Source organism: Amblyomma maculatum, chromosome 10 (genome assembly GCF_055883805.1).
Source record: "Amblyomma maculatum isolate TAMU_Amacu chromosome 10, ASM5588380v1, whole genome shotgun sequence".
NCBI classification, from domain to species: Eukaryota; Metazoa; Arthropoda; class Arachnida; order Ixodida; family Ixodidae; genus Amblyomma; species Amblyomma maculatum.
In genome coordinates this window covers 169110417-169128896 of record NC_139353.1, presented here as the reverse complement: position 1 = coordinate 169128896, position 18480 = coordinate 169110417, and the positions used below count along the sequence as shown (strand labels likewise).

General features: G+C 46.8%; 2 long non-coding RNA genes across 3 annotated transcripts; one reads left to right on the top strand and one right to left on the bottom strand.

Moving 5' to 3' along the window:
- The first annotated feature begins 1897 nt into the window (after positions 1 to 1897).
- On the top strand, positions 1898 to 2851 carry LOC146177900 (uncharacterized). Its single transcript, XR_014701104.1, has 3 exons — positions 1898 to 2122; positions 2219 to 2455; positions 2690 to 2851. It is a non-coding gene; the product is annotated as an uncharacterized LOC146177900 (long non-coding RNA).
- Positions 2852 to 8582: 5731 nt separating this feature from the next.
- LOC146177899 (uncharacterized) lies at positions 8583 to 17468 on the bottom strand. 2 transcript variants are annotated; one of them, XR_014701395.1, is made up of 4 exons: positions 16934 to 17468; positions 16783 to 16845; positions 16553 to 16626; positions 8583 to 10189 (listed from the first exon to the last, which is right to left on the bottom strand). It is a non-coding gene; the product is annotated as an uncharacterized LOC146177899 (long non-coding RNA). The 2 variants fall into 2 exon arrangements; XR_014701394.1 differs by having other exon boundaries at positions 16783 to 17468.
- Between the last annotated feature and the right edge of the window lie 1012 nt (positions 17469 to 18480).

Below are 18480 nucleotides of genomic sequence, written 5' to 3'. Positions count from 1 at the left end.
AAGCATACGGAATTCATAACGCTTGCCACATCGAATGCCGCGTGATTACCGCAACGACGCTGCCCGCGAAGGCGGCCGACGACGGCGTTCTGGCAGTGTGCTAGGTCATAGTCGTTGTTAAAAGCCGTAGCTGGAAGTGCTTTAGAAATAGTAAATTTCCTATTCATAAAACTGCCTTACTATCAGTTCAATTGTCTCACAAATTGTGTTACAGTAAGCTGAAGGTGTAACTTTGGCGACGCCTTAGCAGCGGAGCTAGAGAACGAAATCGGATGAGCTGCGTCACACCAGCAGCAGCCGCTAAAAGCAGAAATTTGCTTGTATTGCTGTTAACACTTCTAAAATCTCGTTACATAACGACGATCTTCAGTAAAGATATTTTTTTTTTTTTAGATTTCTTCCTCAAATTAAGCGCGTATTATTTAAGATGAACAGAGCATGCTTTTCTGAAGGTGGCGCCAGAAATCCGCCGTGTCGGCGACTCGGCGCCTACAGACCGCGGTAGCTAAAGCCCCTAGAGGATAGAGGGGCTTTAGCGGTAGCAGGAGCTAGCGACCTGCTCCGCCTGCGCTGAGTGCAGTGGCTACGGGTTGGCTGGCAGCGATGGGTGCCGTTTTTTTTTTTTTTTTTTTTTTTGTTACGATGCTATTTAGCATAGTTCACATAGATGACTAGCTGCAAAATGATAGGAGCTAGCATTTAATGCCGGTGGCACTTTTGTAATTTATTTTGGGTGTATCTTTTCACCGAGTCTCTGGTGTCGACATAGCACATTTCCTTGTTGATCGCATTCGGATGAGTACCTCAAACTCACTCGATAACTAATGTCGTTGTCACCAAATTTCATTATATTTTCTCATGTAGCAGCAAACATATCATTTTGAACGAGCGTCATTCGATGGAAAAGGCATTAAATTCGCCGTGTGGCAGGCCTGAGTGATAACTATGTTTTCAGTGTTTTTTGCTTGTCATTGCACCTTCCGTGAAACTTGGTCGCCTCCTCTAGCTGGGAAGATACAATACGCATTAAATTTGTGAAACACTTAGCCAGACGCTCTTTAGCGGCATTGACATCGCGCAGAACACGGTTGCATTTTGTGTTTCGCCTCCACCTAAACGCGGGGGGCGCGGTCGACTTCGGTCGCGATAACTCGATCCTGCTCAGTAGCCTGAGCCACTGTAGCGGGTTATTGGAGAGATATTTGCCAATATGGGTTTTGAAATTGGTCATGCAATGACTTTGATGACCAGAGTCAGTATTAATTGGCATGATTACGAAAACATATCATGTCGCTGCACTTGCTATTCAGATTGAACTCTTGCTACAGGAACCCAATATGCGCTATTTTCTGATGCTGAGAATGCTGGTTTGCAAGCTCACTGGCTTTTCCTGCGGTCGCACCGGTACGAAACCGCTCGCAGTTTCGACGACGCTGCCTAGTTTACTGTAGCAATATATTGCATGTAAACGAAGCAAGAGTGTGCCATTAAGCAAATAAAGAACATTGGTTCATAGGTCAAGGACTGAACTAATTAGCGTGGCGCTGTGATGAAAGCGGGGCACTCAAAATTACCTCCACTTCGTACGCAATCTTAATTGTTGGCGCTCGTATGCAACATACATTTGATGCATATGGAGGCGACGTAGTTCCAGACGGCCGTGATATCGAACACATGTCCACTATTATCAAGTGCGATCCCTTTGCGCACACTGTCACCGCGGAAGTGCCCGCGAGACGCGCACAAGCGGCAGATCGCACGCGCGCACCACGGCCACGCTTGCCGCATGAGGCCCGCCTCGGGTTCCGACGGCCGCCGCTACGCGGCTTTCAGTGGCGCCCCTATAGGCGCTGCGCATGGCGTTATATTATATATACGAGTCACTGCCTTTGGATCATCCTGTACAGCGCAAGTAGCGCAACACATGGGATGCGAAAAACTCGTCTCCGATCGAGTGCGTAGTTGAATGGAATCTCGCTGTCATTTTTATCGTTGTCCTCGACTTCGACACCACTATTTAGTAGCAGTGGTAAACTTTAAACACCTTGAAATACCAGTATGAAAAGGCCGCTTGGAGCCTGTGATTTGTACGAAATTGCCTCTCTATCCTGGATTTCAAGAGGTCGGTTAGTGTATCCGCAGGGCAATTGTTTTGCCATTTTCGTTGCATTTATCGGATGTACTTACAAACGCGGAATTCGGTGTCCAATTGATGCAGGCAGCTTGGCAGAGCTATTATGAGGCTCCGGTGCGGTAGCCAGCCCGGGAGCAACAAACACAAACACAAGAGAAGAGACACAGAAGAGAGTTTGTGTTTGCTGCGCCACATTTCTGAATACTATGCAGCACCAACTAGCCCCTCAAGCGGTTATTTTGGGAAGGCCAGCTACTCATCACAGCTCTCAAGCGACCCGCTGCCGGCCTACTGGGCTAGTCATGCAACCGTGGAACCCAGGTATATTTTCATGTAAACTTCTTAGCAGTGCCGGGAGGTACAACGCCCGTGCAAAGAAAGAATGCTCCACATCTCCCGACGCAGTCCTGCCTCTAGTTTTGCTCCTAAAGTTGAAGGCTCTAAGCGCAAGCTGTGAAATTCCTGGTATTTTTGCACAGTATTTATCTTCCAGCTGCCCTAGCTCTAGGCAGTTCTTGTGTCAAATTCCTGTAATCTTTTTTTTTTCTTTTTCAGAAGAAATCCCACGGAATCCTATTCGATCGATTTTATTTATACTTGCCCTGCTGTGCTCATCATTGTAGACAAGCATGTAGAATAGTGTCAAACAATAAATAAGCAGTGCTTCGTTTGTGATTCCATCTTTGTCCAGTCATTGCCCTTGCGACTAGTTGCAACATGCACCAAAAACAAAGTTTGCCAAGTAATTATTTCCTCTGCCTTAGGGAAAACAGGCCAGCTGTGAAAGCTGCAAAGATATGGACTGATATCACTTCATATTGTTTCACACAGTCATGCTAAGGATGTGTTGCATTTTCAAAGATTTAAGCAGTCAGCCTGCCAGCGCAAGACGGGAACATTTATTGCGGACTGCATATTGGTTGTGTAGTGTCAAAATACACACATGCATCTCGATTTCAGGACATTCAATACCCTCGGGTGGTCACAAAATACTCCATGTCACGATAGCCAAGTGCAGCTATGGGATAAAAAAGGTATATGGACGTAAATCATTGGAAGAGTAACAAAACTGTAGTGAACTACACGAGGATATACGAAGACAAGGATGAAGTAGGCGAGAATACCACGAAGACGAGGATAAAGACGACAAAGTGCCGCTGCGCTGCTCGAGCTCGCTTGTGGAAGGCCTAGACTGGCTGTGCTCTTGTGTGGTTCTTTGTGCAACTTGGAGAGGGCTATTATCCCTGTTAAAGGACAGAAACACCCCCTTTCACTTGGTGGAGGTCCGGATTTCCTGCCGTCCTGGAGCTTCGAAGCCGCACACTCCCGACACAAGCAATGACCGACGCTACCACCCCCAGTCCAACCGGCCCCTCATCCGCCGTCTTTTGCGCTGGAGCTTTGCGCCAGCGTGATCCTCCTATCTTCAGCGGAACCGGCGACCATGACGTGGAAGATTGGCTGTCATCATATGAGCGGGTCAGTACGCACAACAAATGGGACGACGGTCTCAAATTAAATAACGTGATATTCTACCTGACGGACGTTGCCAACCTGTGGTTCCGCAACCACGAGGCCGATATCTCCTCGTGGTCTGCTTTCAAGACTACTTTTTCCGATATCTTCGGTAGGCCTGCAGTGCGCAAGCTGCGCGCTGAGCAACGCTTGCGCCGCCGTGCACAGCTACCCGGCGAAAATTTTACGAGTTATATTGAAGATGTTGTAGATCTGTGCAAGCGCGTGGACGCTTCAATGACAGAACAGGCCAAGATTAGTCATATTTTACAAGGAATCGACGATGACGCGTGCCAGATGCTTCTGGCCAGAAACCCAGCAACAGTGGTCGACGTCATCAATGCATGCCAAAATTTTGAGGAATTACGCAAGCGCCGTCAAATCACTCGTTCTTCGCTCTCACACCAGGAGCCTCTTGCAGCTTTAACAGCTGACGCAGAACAGTCCCCCTTGCTGCAACAAATCAAGCAGTTCATTCGAGAAGAAGTTGCCCGTCAACTGTCCCTCGTTCCTCATCGTCCTGACGCTTCCTCTTCTTTGGCGCCAAAGTTGCAGCAAGTCATCCGCGAACAAGTCGCAGAAGCACTTCCTACGCTTCCTGAAGCTCCTGCCGTCGCTCCTTTGACATACGTCGGAGCACCACTACAATATAGCCAACCGTCTGTCCCAGCCCCTTTGACCTACGCGGCAGTGGCTGCGCGGCCTCCGCCTGAGCCGTTACCACCCGTGCAGCCTGTCCTACGCCATGCACCGCTTCGTCAAACGGCTCCGCTTCATCCTGCAACTCCGCGCTATTACAACCCGTGGCGTACTTCTGACAATCGCCCAATTTGTTACTACTGTGGTTGCCCTGGACACGTGGCCCGTCGGTGCCGTCGCCGCATGGCTGCGCGTCCCGAGTCTGCGTCTTCGGAGTACTCCCCACCGCTGCTTCGTTCCACTCCGTCTTCTCCTGCATACGCCGCCGAACAGCGTTCGTACACGACCAATCGTTCTCCTTCTCCCCGTCGCAGGTCACTGTCACCAATGCGCCGGCGACCACCCCCTGCTGATGAGGGAAACTAAGCTCCGCGGTTCCTGAGGCAAGAACTGCGTACTCTGCGAAAAGCTCAAGGCCTCATATTTCTCCCACGAACGTTATAATGATTTCTATCGATGGTCTGTCCGTATATGCGCTGGTCGATACGGGTGCTGCAGTGTCAGTGATTCATGAGCAACTCTGCCGACGATTACGAAAAGTTACGACGTCATTTAACGGTTTGTCACTCCGCACTGCCAGTGAAGAGAGAATTGCACCTTTAGCAGCATGTACAGCGCGTGTCGTCATTGAAGGTATTTTGTACAGTGTCGAGTTCGTCGTTTTGTCATCTTGTTCCCACGACGTGATCCTCGGATGGGACTTCTTGTCTAAACATAACGCCGTGATCGATTGCGCCCGAGCTGAAGTAGAATTTTCTGCACTGTGCGACGCACTGCCCGACGACAACCGTTCAGTGTGTCCTCAAAAGCTCACCATCGCTGAAGATGTCGACGTAGCACCAGAGGCTTGCGCCCTTGTGCCTCTTTTGTGTCCTGCTGTGTCAGACGTTAGTGTTTTATTTACGCCGTCTGCATCCTTCATCCACCGCAAGCACCTGCCGCTGCCATCTGCTGTTCTCGATGTTCACGGTGGCTTCACGAAGCTACTCATCTACAATCCGTCTCCGCACCCGATTACTCTGCTACGTGGGGAATCTCCGGGTTCTATTCAACCAGCCCACCTTCTCTCTGACCTGGACGCCTCCGAGACCTACCGCAGCAACTACATTGATGCTCTGCAGTCCGATCCGACGCCTGATTCGTTGCCAGACGACTTCTTCCGAACCGCCATCGATGACGCTCTTCCTTCCACCTACCGGACTCAGCTTGTGGCCCTTTTACAGACATTTCGCTTCGCCTTCGACGCCGCCCACACACCTCTCGGCCGTACTTCCACAGTCGCGCATCACATTCAGACCGGCTCTCACTCGCCTTTTCGACAGCGCCCCTATCGTGTGTCAGCGGCAGAGCGTCGCGTGATCAATGAGCAAGTTGAGGACATGCTACAACGTGGTGTAATCCGTCCATCACAAAGCCCCTGGTCTTCACCAGTGGTGCTAGTGAAAAAGAAAGATGGCTCGTTTCGCTTTTGTATCGACTACCGGCGCCTCAACAAGATTACCCACAAGGACAACTACCCCCTTCCGCGTATAGACGACGCTCTTGATTGCCTGCAAGGTGCCGAGTACTTTTCATCTCTTGATTTACGTTCAGGTTACTGGCAAGTACCAATGGCCGCCTGTGACAGAGAGAAGACCGCATTTGTGACGCCGGATGGCCTCTATGAATTTAATGTGATGCCCTTCGGTCTGTGCAATGCGCCCGCCACATTCGAAAGGATGATGGATAACATCTTGCGGAAGTTCAAGTGGCACATCTGCCTCTGCTACTTGGACGACATTGTTGTCTTTTCCACCGACTTCGCTACGCACCTAGAGCGCTTGCGGCAAGTTTTGGTTTGCCTTACAGACGCCGGCCTGCAACTGAATCTCAAGAAGTGCCACTTCGGTGCCAGGGAGTTGACTATTTTGGGGCACATCGTCTCTAAGGAAGGTGTTCGCCCTGATCCGGCCAAGCTGCGCGCAGTGGCGGAGTTTCCTAAGCCGGTTTCGCTCAAGCAACTTCGAAGCTTCATAGGTCTATGCTCCTATTTTCGGCGCTTCGTGCAGAATTTTGCTTCAATAATTGCACCCCTGACGAAACTACTCGGAGGAAACAATGACTTAACTGCGTGGTCGGTCGAGTGCGACGAAGCGTTCAACGCATTGCGCCGTCTTTTGACTTCGCCACCAATCCTTCGCCACTACGACCCGACAGCACCCACCGAGGTCCATACTGATGCGAGTGGCGTTGGCCTCGGAGCTGTCTTGGCACAGCGGAAAAACGGTTTTCACGAATACGTCGTCGCGTACGCGAGTCGTGTCCTCTCTAAAGCCGAATGCAACTACTCAGTTACGGAAAAGGAGTGTTTGGCAATTGTGTGGGCATTGACGAAATTCCGACCCTACCTTTATGGTCGCCAGTTTGACGTCGTCACGGACCACCACGCGTTATGTTGGCTGTCCTCTCTTAAAGACCCGTCCGGCCGCCTCGCACGATGGGCTCTCCGCCTACAGGAATTTGACATCCGCGTTATATATCGCTCTGGCCGTAAACACATGGACGCCGACGCACTGTCTCGTTCTCCCCTCTCCAACGAACCTGCTTGCTCTACGGCGGCTGATCCCGTCCTCTCCTCTCTAACCATCGCTGACATGCCTGCGGAGCAGCGCAAAGACCCGTGGCTCGCCTCTCTTATCGACGTCGTGTCCACTTCTAACGCTGCTGCACCTTCTCGGGCTTTACGCCGTCAAGCACCACACTTTGCCCTACGAGATGGTCTTCTCTACCGCCGCAATTATATGACTGATGGTCGACGATGGCTTCTCGTCATTCCTCGCCATTTACGACATGAAATTTGCGCCTCTTTCCATGCCGACCCTCAGTGTGCCCATCCCGGTGTCGTCAAGACGTTTCAAAGAATCTCTCAACGCTACTATTGGCGCGGCATGTACGGTTATATTCGCAAATACGTCCGCTCCTGCATCGCCTGTCAGCGCCGGAAGTCATCCACACCTCGTGCTTCTGGCCCCTTACAACCACTTCCATGCCCGGCCCGCCCTTTTGACCGCATTGGCGTTGACCTTTACGGGCCACTTCCCTGCACGGTTTCTGGGAACCGGTGGATTATCGTCGGCATCGACCACCTCACCCGGTATGCCGAGACCGCCGCTTTACCCGCCGCTACTGCCCGTGAAGTTGCCCTGTTCTTACTCCATCATTTTGTTCTTCGCCACGGCGCACCGCGAGAGCTGCTAAGTGACCGAGGACGCGTCTTCCTATCCAACGTCGTTGAAGCTCTACTGGCCGAATGTCGCGTCATACATCGGACCACAACGGCCTACCACCCTCAAACTAACGGGCTGACTGAGCGCTTCAATCGTACTCTCGGCAATATGCTGACGATGTACGTTGCCGCCGATCAGACGAACTGGGACGCTGTTCTTCCTCTCGTGACATACGCTTACAACACCGCCACGCAGTCAACTACTGGATTTAGCCCTTTTTTCCTCCTTTATGGGCGTGAGGCGTCGTCCACGATGGACACTATTTTACCATATCGTCCTGACTCCTCCGAGTGTACTCTCCTTTCAGACGTTGCCAAACATGCGGAGGAATGTCGCCAGTTGGCCCGGTGTTTTACATCGGAATCTCAAGGCCGCCAAAAGCATCACCACGACAAAGATGAGAAGCCACACGTTTTTCCTGCAGGATCCCTCGTTTGGCTTTGGGTTCCCGGCACCCCACCGGGACTGTCATCAAAATTTCGAACCGAGTATCACGGCCCCTACCGCATTATCCGTCAAACCTCGCCTGTGAATTACATCGTGGAGCCACTCACTACCTCTTCGGACATGCGTCATCGCGGCCGCGAAACTGTGCACGTGAGCCGCCTTAAAACGTACTACGATCCGCTCCTCTTGCCCTCACCATAGGTCGCCAGGATGGCTCCACCTCGCCCCGGGGGAAATTGTAGTGAACTACACGAGGATATACGAAGACAAGGATGAAGTAGGCGAGAATACCACGAAGACGAGGATAAAGACGACAAAGTGCCGCTGCGCTGCTCGAGCTCGCTTGTGGAAGGCCTAGACTGGCTGTGCTCTTGTGTGGTTCTTTGTGCAACTTGGAGAGGGCTATTATCCCTGTTAAAGGACAGAAACACCCCCTTTCAAAACTATAAATTTGCACTGTTAAAAATATTGAGCACTACACAGTGAAAGTAGTCTTGCTAGAACCATTGCTGTGACGGACATTTCAAACAGTGCTTGTTGCCTTTAGTGATGTGTTGAGCACAAGGTCTGCATGGAGATTTTAATCCTGTCAGTTGGACGAAGTTATGTCCTGTTTTTGTTGTATTGTCATGCATGCAGGCCAAGGTAATGCCATATGGTCCTTGGTTCCAACGCCGCAATTCTGAAAAAATGACTGCCAACACAGGTCCGATGTACACCGTCCCACTGCTGACCGTGTATATTCCCAAGTGATGTCCAAGTCTTGGGCAGACACTAATCGACGCAGCTCACAAAGCAACATTCCTGCCAAGGTGGTTGCCTACCATAAAAACCACATCCCATAGCTGCCATTCATGGCAGCCCAGAAGTAATGAAGTGCTGACGAAACACATTTGAGATGTTCAGCGAGTTTACACAAGAGGGAGTTGTTAATATGGTTAATTAGTCATCCAGTGAAATTTACACTGTATTTATTTTGTTAAACAAAGCTCCTTTTGTGAAGTAAAACAAGCTCCAAGTAGCCACGGGCACAAAGTAGGCAAATGGCAATACATATTAAAATACTTATTATGAATTGTGTTTTATTGTCGGATTCCTTTGAAGGGACACTAAGGAGGATGGAAAGCAGTTTTCCTGTATCGCTAAGATACAGTGTTCTAATCTTAAAGAGACCACACGAGTCGCTTTGGGACATTAAACCCCACAAACCATTAGAGAGACCACTTAAAATGAAAGCAGAGGTTTTAAAAGGATGGAAAGACCAAGAAACTGAACAAAGATGCTGCCATTACCGGCCAATTTTGCAAGTAAAATGCATGCTTCCACACAGAAGTTTTGGTTCAGATTACTGCAAGATATGTTGTGTCATGAGCCACTCTAATGTGGCAGTGAAACATCCTTTTCAGCAAGGTCATCATGAATTGACTCATGGGAAGGCTTCCAATTTAAATTTTCTCACCAATAAATACTACATGCCACAACTGTTGCCAGACAACACAGCCTTAATGAGAGAACTAATCAAATATTTACTGAGACCAATGACTCGATGGAGTTGTCCTCAGTGTCCCTTTAAAGGGTTGCACTGAAGCATTCAAGCAAAGTATGCACTGATGCATGTGAGAAAATATTCTGAGGTAACAAAATCTTTGCTCTAACAGAAGACTGGCAACTTCACCACAAAGAGGGAAAACAGCTGCCCAGGTACACCGGTACAGCTCATACAGCAATCGCAATAATTAGCAGACATGCATTGCAATTTACAGAATGTCAAAAAATGTGGTCGCTAGGTTAAATGTAATATTATTAAATGTGCATGCACATTTTGCAGATTGCCGAGATTTATTTGTTGCTTCAATTATTTATTTCATATATACGGCAACCACCTTCGGTCAACAAAAAAAAAAAGGGTGTGTAGGTGCCAGGAAAGGGGTCAGATTAGATGTGCTAGGTTTCTCTCCAGGAGGAGCAAGGAGAGAATCATGCTCCTGTAACCAGTTGACGGTGGATTCATCCAAATGTGAAGGTCCGATGTTCGACGACCCAAAAGTTACCGAAACGGGCATCTCTGCCAGCCGTCGACCAGAGCATATGCAAGAGAGGTGGTCATGTGTTGCCTAAGCACGGACATCTGCACGAGAGAAGGCAAAAAAAAAAAAAAAAAAAAGAGCGCATATTTTGGGTATCACATCAAAAATATGTGTAAGCCCACTCAGCAACCAAAAATGACGGACATTGTGCATGCATACAACGCATGAATATGTCAGCGCAACTGAACAGTGTTGGCCGTTCATGTCATGTCGTAATTATGGTGCAGTGAGGCTTGCTGATGAATTAAACAGGCTCTGGTCATCACAAACCTTTCAGCAGCACCTTCCCACAATCAATGTCCTGACCTTTCATTAAGACAGCTTTCTCCTCCTCGCATTGCTAGAATGCATCAGAACTTTCTTGCTCACAGCATATAAATACGATCAGTATGATAAAGCTCACCATGAATGTCGTTACAGTTTCTTCCCCTCCTCCCTTATCATCTGCCTGTACTGTATGCACAGCTTTCTTGACCTATCCACATCCAAATGAGAACAACTTAAGGGAATAGTGAGGGCAAAATGAACTTGGTCTATACCAATAAATTACTGTGTTCTAATAATGAAACACAGGCTTTTTCTATGGTAGAAGTTTTATAGATTACAAAAGTATGGAAACTAAAATACAGCTAAGCCACCAATGGCCACTTTTGTAAGGAAACCGCGGTGACGTTACTTAATGTTTACTCCGGCAGATCTCCAATGCACGACTACAGAGTCGTTCACTACTGAATGATGATAAGTGTGTTTTGCAGCATGAGCTGCATCTCGTAAGGATTAAGGGGGCTCTCCTGGAGAAATTTGTTATGCCTTCATGACATTTTCTGAATTGTGACCTTGTGGTCTGTGCATGCACAAGAGTAGGGTGCATGCGCAGAAATAAAAATTGCCTGCAAGCAAATTTCTGGTCTGAAGCCCTGAGGCACTAAAGCCACTCTCTTATCGTCGGAGTGCGACACCACACACCATGTGATGGGTGCATAATAAAAAGAATATAAATGGCACACGGCTACGAATGTGATTTGAACCCATGGCAAGCTACACAGGTCAGATTCTCTGGGTGCTGCATTAAACAACTAAGCTATAGCTTGTTTTTTTTTTTTTTTCTTTATTGCCTGTTTTGAGTTCACATCAATTCAAAAAAGATCCACTATAATGGTAAAACTCGCAACAACCAGACTTCGGCTGTCACGAAAGGTTTAAAATTTCTTGAGGACAGCCAGTTCATCGAGCACACTGATCCAGTCAGGTGGATCAGAAAGCACCCGGTACGTTTCCCTAAGGAGCAGCACACTCCTCGCGTACAGAACGCGTGTTGACATCTGCATGTTGCACTTGTATCTTTGTTTTCCACAGGCTGTGGAGGCCCAAGACCATGACTAAATCCAAAGGAATACCCTCACTCTCGACTGGAAGTAACCGTATGCCATACGGATCTAACGGAAGGTCTTTCTTTGGTGTTCTCTGGAGAACATCCCAGTGAAAGACTGGGTCCCAGCAATCCAGAAAGACGTGCTCGATTGTCTCTGGTTTTTTGCAAAGGAGACAGTCCAGGGAACGAATAAGCCTCTTTCATGTAACCAGGTTTTAACAGGTAATGTGTTCGAATGTAGCTTAAAGAACGTTTTAACTGAAGGCCTAACTGGCATCTTTTTCACACGCTTTAAGACATCCTGTCCGGGGCCTCCACGGTGTGGTGCACGGTAAATCGGCAACGGTATCGTCACATCCAGAAGATCTTTGTACAGCTTCTTCTTACACACTTTGCTCAAGTATTCCATTGAAAAACGCACATGCAACATTCTGAAAGACAAGACAACTTCGCGCATGTACCCTTTTAAAGCGCCACTCATATTCTCACCAGAACAGACAACGTATTCTGGAAGCATTTTACACAGTCGTACTTGCATGATCGTCCTCAAGATTTTGTCGTTTTGATCACGAAGGAAAAAAAAAATGCAAGACAACCTGTTGCAAAAAGAGATGCACAAGGCCCAACTTCACCTTGAAATTGCACGCATTATACAGCCACTTTCTCATGCTGTGCGTCACTGCATTCATCAACTTCGACTTGTGCACAGTTTAGTCACAAAGCAAGACCATGCAGACAGAAAACATTTCAACATGTGGTCACTGAAAAAAAAAAATCGTCTAATGCTCACTTCATATGCCCTAGGGAAACCCTCCAAGGTTAAGCAGACTTGCAATAAAATGTTATTACTCATTGCCATCCAACCGATGGCAGCCCTATTGCTACAAGAAAAGATATGCAGCTTTTTCAACCAAAGAGGTTTTGATAAAGCTCCATAGCTCTCCTTTGCAGCCTTATCGCTGTGCTTTGGTGGATGCTTATGAGTAATTACTCCCTTATTCCACTAGTCTTGTAGGTCAGAGGGGAAGGGGGTAGTTGGTAATGCTGGGGACTTCCATCGGCCGAGTCCGTAACTCTGTCTTCTTGGGCGGCCATGCTGTGCTACAGGCCACAACAATTTTTCAGACTGTTCTGCGCCATTTCTGTGAGAGCAAAGCTTACTGCCTTCTTGTCGTTGTTTTATTCGTGCTGCGAATGGGTTTTACTCGACAAGTAGTTTTTTTGGTCATGACACCACAGGTGCAAATCAAATGTTACATTTTGATTGTTTTCGGAGTAATAAATGCACCTCTTGCTGCTGAAAAATTATCAACCTACCTGGAAGAACCCATATAATGATTTTTTTTTTTTTTAGATGAGTAGGATGAAACTGTGCAGTGTCCCTTTAGGGAAGCAGCAGTGCAAAACTTAAATAACTGGAAGTATGTAAAAGCTGAGAAGCTATTCTATATCGATAACTCGATAACTTAGACAAAAAAATTGAGTTGCTGCACATTAGTCCCACAGGCATCTGTACTTCAGTGAACCTCCGAAGTTTACTACTTCCCTTTCCTTTCCTTTTTCCTTTTTCTTTTTTTTTTTTTTTTTTTACATACTGCCCATCGAAATTTCTCAGCTGTGTACAGCCCAGCCAAGGAACTGAGTGAAGGCATTCCTTTCATTACAATTTCTCAAGAAATGCAACTGTGGGTGTGTTTTCTCTAATTCTGCCTGCTTTCTTACTAAACATATGAAATTTCTAATAGTACTTAGCCATACAACAAGGGGAAGTTTGCTGCTGGAGAAGAGTAAAAATACTGGCATATTTCTGTAGATCTTTCCCTGTGATGACAATAGTAACAGAATATCTGTTTTGCAGGAATTTATATTTTCACTAAGCTGGGGACGGTGGTGGCATTGCTATGGGCAAAATATTTTTCTTAGCTGTGATAGATATAACCAGCCTTATTTAACTAATAGCTATTTTTAAATTAGTAACTGAGTGCTTTAAACTATAGCTGTAATGAAACATTATTCGTCTTATTTAAATCACCTTCAGGGGCTCCCCCATGCACTAACATTAGAGGAGAGGAGAGTGTCAAAACCTGAGAATTCATGAAGTGCTTGCAAAAGTATGGACGGAGGTCTGGTTCCACCTGGAGCGGGCATGTCGCCTCTTGAGCGAGCAGTTCTCGGAGCTCTGGTGTCGGCCGCCTGTTATTTATTTCTATTTTTTTTTTGTGATGGGGGGGGGGGGTAGACTTTGTTTTGTTGTGATTTCATTTAAATATCTAGGCTTGGGGGCGTGCCATGGATGGTATAAGTAGGATATAACTTAAAGAAAACAGCAGTTGCTAACAATGACCAATGAATGTTTCCCTGCATGTGTGTTACTCAACTGAATGGTAAACAATCAGTTTTTGATGTGCAAGTACACCAAACAAGCAAGAAGCATTGATAGTATTCTTCAGCTGGTAATTTTGTCTGATGGTTAGCTTCTTATTTAGGTAACCAGAAAGACCTTAAACAGACTAATTTCTGTGACGAAGAAATTGTGCATGGCAGTTACTGCAGACTTAAGTTGTATCCGAGACTATAGAGGGGAAGCAGTTGTTATATTTATTTTTGTTGATGTGTCGCATAGGACAAGCAATATTTATGACTCTGACATTGATGAGAAATTGCAAATGAACACTTCGCTCAAGGGCAGAGGTTGTACTTATGAAAAAAAAAAAAAAAAGAAACTAAAGAACAAGGACTACATAAAATGTGTTGAGAAACTATATGGCATTTCAGGTTACTAGCAAACCTAAGAATGCTGCAAAACATGTGCACCTTTGCACCATGATATAACAGATCAACATAAAGCTATACACGTGCAGCCTTCTATGCAATGCACACAGAAATTCCCAGTGCTCCTGCTGCTATTGGAATAAACGGTAGAATTTCACCCCTGGCGGGCACTTCACGCGGGTTCACTGAGCATCCAATGATGCAGTATTGTATGCGTGACATTGCGAAATCCTTACAACTGCAAACATACTGCCTTATGCTGCCGTGAAACAGCAAGGCATAGGCTTCCACTGGGGATCACATAGCGTCGCTTGTGGCATGATTGTTATGCTTGCACCGTGGCTCTGTCGCTTTGAAGTTAGGATTGTTATTGTATTCACCGTACTTTCTTTCATGAGGAAGTCATAGTTTCTTCCACCATAAGCCAGCTAAAGACAATGTGTCCTTTTGCATACATGCTCGTCTCCCAGCGCTATTAATAAAATTCTCAGTACTGTGCAAAAAAAAAAAAAAAATAACATTCGTTAAGGAGCTGACTTAGAAAAACAAGGGGGCTGTACATACCCCTTAGGTTGTAAGTTGGGCATCACTGCATCACTGACCTTCATTTTAATGGTGGGCTCGTTACTGCCCGCTATCTAGGCAGCGGGCAGTTACATCATCTTTTACTGTCAAGTTTCAAAGATGTTCAGAGCAACAATCCTATTTTGAAAATTTACATTTTAAAATGTCCTGCCGTGTTTCTTACCCCTAAAGCTAGGTATACTTTTTTTATCTGGACACGGAGCGTTCGACTGCCACAAAGAAAATATAGTCGAAAAAAGTCAGCAGACTGTCCTTCAGATGTGAAGCATTTGCTACATTGTACAGAAAATGCTTTGGACTTCTGCACACTATGCCATTTCAATTCCTACTTCTGCACACTACTTCTGCACACTATGCCACAACATTCAATGCTGCCAAAGGCAGTATGCCTGTGTACCGACTGCATTCGTGCCTGAGAAACAGTTTGTCCTACATCCAAGTCCAAAGTGCAGACATGGATCGTCCAACTGAGCGTATTCATCAGTGCCACCCTTGACTACAGCAACGGATGCAGAATTACCAGCATTACCATATCTGTCATGTGGAATGTGATGAAACAGCGAAGCAGTGTGAGAACCTCCTTATAGTGCCAATGGCATCAAGACTACCAGAACAGAAGCTGTCATTAAGTTACTGGCCAGACAACAGAAAGGAAATCAGCAGCTCTTTATGTAGCCAACAGCCACTGTGACTAAACAATGTTGAGGAGAATGTTTTCTCTTCTTAGTTCGTAGTTCTGGTAAGTGGAGAATGAGGTGTGCATTTTTTCTTTTTTTACCTGCCAGACTACTTGAGAAAAGATAAAACAATGTCCTCATTTCCTACCCAGATTTGCATGGTTAATGACATGTACAGAAAAAAAAAAAAAAGACCGCCATAGGTATTTTTCCCTTATCCTACTCACTGAAAATGAGGTTCAGTCATTTATTCGTCTTAATAAGCTTTGGCGGGTCGCGATGGTTAGGCACATACATTGCCACTAACTTTTCAGATGCTTTAAACTGAAGGAGGAGTCAAGAAAATGTGCAATAAGGAACTGTGACATCAAAGTTACACAGGCCTACGCGAATGGTATATAACAACACGAGCCCTTTCAAAGCAGTTATTTTCATAGCTGAAGATAAATCAGGTCATAAATGTACGGCGCTGCAGTGTACTAAAAGGTGAGAGAATTGTTATTTTGAATCTATGGAGCAATGACCTGTAGTAGATGATTTTGGTGCACGAAATGCTGTTTTAAATACAAGAAAGGTTATACACATATATTTCATGCAGAACTTTACAACGAACAAAACATTTTAGAAATGTTGCAAACAAGGTCCAGCCATATGTATACATTGAGCATTATCGGCAGGTGGCCAGCTTCCACGATACACACGTCTTAGGATGCGGAATTCAGAACTGACATGAACAGTCGTTCCTTCAGGAAGAACGTACTTTTAATGTAGCCAAGTGGACATGTACCTGCCATTTTTATCGCAGCTCAAGCACAGGTGACCGATAGTTGCCTGTTGCACCCACACAAATGTCGCGGCTCTAAGACAACAGTTGCTGCTGCAGGTGACAAGAACACAATGGGAGCCCGACAACATTGCATCGCGATCCATGGATCCATGTCCATATTGACACGAAAGACGTTGGGCGATTACGTTGTCATGCAGAAGTCTGTACTCACGATCCCACCGCATCCCTTTCGCAATTAGCGCCTCAGCCCCTGAGCCATTAGCCAGTAGCAGCCTCCTTCCGAACCTGCCATCAAAAAAATTACCTAGAAAAGCATGAAAGAATTACGATAGACAAAGGGAAAAGGAGTTCGGATATTATGAAACACAGGGCCCTCTGGAATTATAACAGGTATGAGGTTGTTAGAGGGGTATGGAAGGGTGTTATGGTACCAGGACTCACTTTTGGAAATGCAGTCGTCTCAGACAGAGATAGGTAGGTAACTGGGAGCACATGGCAACACACCTAATGAAGGAGTCCAGGGAGATATGGGCTGGGCATCATTTGAGGTTAGAGAGGCAATTAGCAAACTAAAATATTATCAGAGACTAACCGAAATGGAGGAATCAAGGTGGGCACGAAAAATGTACAAGCACCTCTTCATGAAAAGCCTGAATACGAAATGGACTAACAGAACCCGAAAGCTCATTGAGGGTAAACAGCGCAATAAAGACGAGGACGAACTAAGTACACAAACGGAAGCTCAGATTTAAGTACCTAGAATTTGGAGATGCACCGCAGCAAAACAGCAGCATTGAAAAGCAGGTAAAGGAGGCAGAAAGGAAAATGTGGGAGGAAAGAATGGCCTAGTGCGCTGGTATGGAGGCGCCACTGGATGGATGGATGGATAAGGCTGAACCCTTTGAATCGGGCGGCGGCGCCACAGGCCGCCTAGCCGTGAATAGTAATATATAGTGTGGACCTATTCTTGCCTTCCTTTCAGCCACCAATCAGCTAACCTTCGTTTGGTTATTTCTACCCTTTTAAAGTCTATTTTCCCTTCATTATCCTTAAACCCCAATGCTTTGGCTAAATCTGGCCCGTTGCCTTGAACTATAGGGCGGAGCCCTTTACAGGAAATTATTAAGTGTTCACTGCTCCGGAACAAGTAGCGCCACCTCCCGCCGGCGCACCCATATGTGGTATGTCTGCTCGTCGGAGAGAGGCGGCGGAGTGAACGCGAAGTCTACTCTTCTCGGCAGAAACCTTGTTAGAAGAAAACGTTTGTCGGTCATTTCCTGCCTCCTGCCACACGCGCATAACAGACACATGTACCATGTGTGTGTGTTGAAAAATAAACCAAAAGCAAAGCAAAGCGAAGAAAGCCGCTACCCATTCATGCCAGACCCGTCTGGTAGAAAGCCGCCGGCGCTTTGGGCGCAGCGCATCGTCGGTGCGCGAGCGCTTCTGCTGGCGGCTCTACGGGTTTTTTCTTCTTTGAAGTAGGAATTCGGAACCCGAACAATATGGCACTTTGAAAGTAAAGACATAAATAAAACAAAAACTAAGCCAGTGTGCAATGCGCAGCACTGGCTTTTCGCTTCGGTGGCAGTGTATGTGGAAACGGCATGCTAGACCCCCCAGAAGCGACAGCCGAGAGCTGGGCTCCGTTGGTCAATAGAAAGGCTTCTAAAAAAAAATAAAAAAAAACACTGCTTCCCGAAGACGGGACGAGCAGGCTGTATATGGAGATGTACCCTCAGGCGTCGGGCCTTGCGTGCACGTGCTTTTTCGGCGCTCGGCATTTCTACCGTAGTTTTTATTTTCTACTCGATGCGTCGAAACGAGTGGTGACGGTTCAGTGCGCGGAAAAACAGCCATGGCTGAGCAAGCTCCACAGCGCGTGCTGTTCGGGGGATTTCGGGCGATCGGGAATGTTGAGGCTTAATTTAAGAATAACTGCTTGTGCGCGGTAAGAAACTGTACGAAGCCAGCACGTGCATGGAGTGCGCGGGGAACTTCACAGTGCAGAAGGGCCCTCGGATATCTTCAGAAAATGCGCTGCCGAAATGAAAACCGCCTTCTACGACGTCAGCTTGGAGGTAAGTTTTATTCGGCCCTTTCGGCATCTCTTCACCACATATGTAATTCCTTTTTTTT